Source organism: Saimiri boliviensis, chromosome 6 (genome assembly GCF_048565385.1).
Source record: "Saimiri boliviensis isolate mSaiBol1 chromosome 6, mSaiBol1.pri, whole genome shotgun sequence".
Taxonomy (NCBI): domain Eukaryota; kingdom Metazoa; phylum Chordata; class Mammalia; order Primates; family Cebidae; genus Saimiri; species Saimiri boliviensis.
Genome location: NC_133454.1, coordinates 131,051,672 through 131,053,944, shown reverse-complemented (window position 1 = coordinate 131,053,944; position 2,273 = coordinate 131,051,672).

Genomic DNA, 2,273 nt, shown 5'->3' with positions numbered 1-2,273 from the left:
GCTCCTTGCAGCCTCCATCTCCTGGGCTCAACAGAGCCTCCTGCCTCAGTTTCCCGAGTAGCTGGGACTGTAGGTGCACAGCACCACACCTGGCTAATTTTTTAATTAATTAATTAATTTTTTTTTTTTTTTTGGAGAGACAAGGTCTTGCTGTGTTGCCTAGGCTGGCCTCAAAGTCTTGGGCTCAAGCAATCTTCCTGCCTCCACCTCCCAGAGTGCCGGAATCACAGGCATGAGCCCCGCACCCGAGGGTTTGTCCTTTTTTTTTTTCTTTTTTTGAGATGGAGTTTCGCTCTTGTTACCCAGGCTGGAGTGCAATGGTGCGATCTCGGCTCACCGCAACCTCCGCCTCCTGGGTTCAGGCAATTCTCCTGCCTCAGCCTCCCGAGTCACTGGGATTACAGGCACGCGCCACCATGCCCAGCTAATTTTTTGTACTTTTAGTAGAGACGGGGTTTCACCATGTTGACCAGGATGGTCTCAATCTCTTGACGTCGTGATCCACCCGCCTCGGCCTCCCAAAGTGCTGGGATTACAGGCGTGAGCCACCGCGCCCGGCCGGGTTTGTCCTTTTTTACAGTGTTACGTGAATGACATCCTGCAGCACGCGTGCACTCCTTGTCTGATTTCTGTCACATAGTGTCACTATTCTGAGATTCATTCCTGCTGCTGTGTCTGTTGTAAACACTCACTTTTATGGCCACAGCATGGGTACACCCATGGGTACACCCAGCCCACTCATCTGTTTGTCTCTTGGTGGACATCAGGGTGGTTTACAGTTTTGAACCATGGAAAGTAACGTGGCTATTTAGATTCACACGCAGGTTTTCGGAAGGACATACGTTTTCTTTTCTCTTCCGCAGAGACCTAGAAATAAAATGAGGAGGTGCCACGGAAGGTGTGTGTTTAACGTGTTCGTTTTCTTTTCTTTCTTTTTTTTTTTTGAGACGGTATCTTGCTCTTTGACCCAGGCTGGAATACAGTGCTGTCATCTCTGCTCAGGGCAACCTCCGCCTTCTGAGTTCAAGCGATTCTCCCGCCTCAGCCTCCTGAGGAGCAGGGATTACAGGCACCTGCCCCCCCCCACCCACATGGCTAATTTTTGTATTTTTAGTAGAGCTGGCGTTTCACCATGTTGGCCAGGCTGGTCTTGAACTCCTGACCACCAGCCTTGGCCTTCCAAAGTGCTGGAATTACGGGCATGAGCCACCACGCGGCCTGAGAGAGTTCTTTGGATATGTTCTGAACCAGTCAAGATTTCTCTCCTGGTGGCTTGTCTTCTCAGCATCTGAAGAGCAAATCTTTTTTTTTTTTTTTTTTTTTTGAGACGGAGTTTCGCTCTTGTTACCCAGGCTGGAGTGCAATGGCGCGATCTCGGCTCACCACAACCTCCGCCTCCTGGGTTCAGGCAATTCTCCTGCCTCAGCCTCCTGAGTAGCTGGGATTACAGGCACACGTCACCATGCCCAGCTAATTTTTTGTATTTTTAGTAGAGACGGGGTTTCACCATGTTGACCAGGTTGGTCTCGATCTCTCGACCTTGTGATCCACCCACCTCGGCCTCCCAAAGTGCTGGGATTACAGGCTTGAGCCACCGCGCCCGGCCTGAAGAGCAAATCTTGAACATTTTTGACAAATTTCAGTTTGTCAGTTTGTTCTTTTAGGGATTGTGCTGAGAAATCTTGGCCTAATCCAGAGTCATAAAGATTTTCTTTTGTGCTTTTATGGTGCCAGCTTTACATTTAGACCCGTGATCCCTTTTGAGTTAATTTTGGTGTATAGTGTGAGGTACGAATGCAAATTATTCTTCTTTTTCTTTTTGCCTATGGAGATCTAGTTGTTCCAGAATATGAAATCACTGCTGCATGATTTCTTGAATCTACCATTTGTGTGCTGAATCACCTTTGCACCCTTGCCAAAAGTCTGAGCTGGGCATAGTGGTGGGTGCCTGTGGTCCCAGCTACTTAGGAGGCTGAGGCATGAGGATCCCCAGAGCCTGGAAGTTTGAGGCTGCTGTAAGAAGAGATTGAACCACTGCACTCCAGCCTGGGCAACAGAGCGAGACGCTGCCTGAAGAAAAGTCATCAGTCTGTATGTGTAAGCTTGCTTCTGGACCATTTTCCTTTGGATCTATTTGAATATTTTTACACCAGCATCACTCAGCTTGGATTATTCTGGCCTTATATGAATTCTGAGAATGCTAACTCTTCAACTGTGTTCTTTTTGAAAATTGTTTAGTTTTCTACACCCTTTGCTTTTCCATATGCATTTTA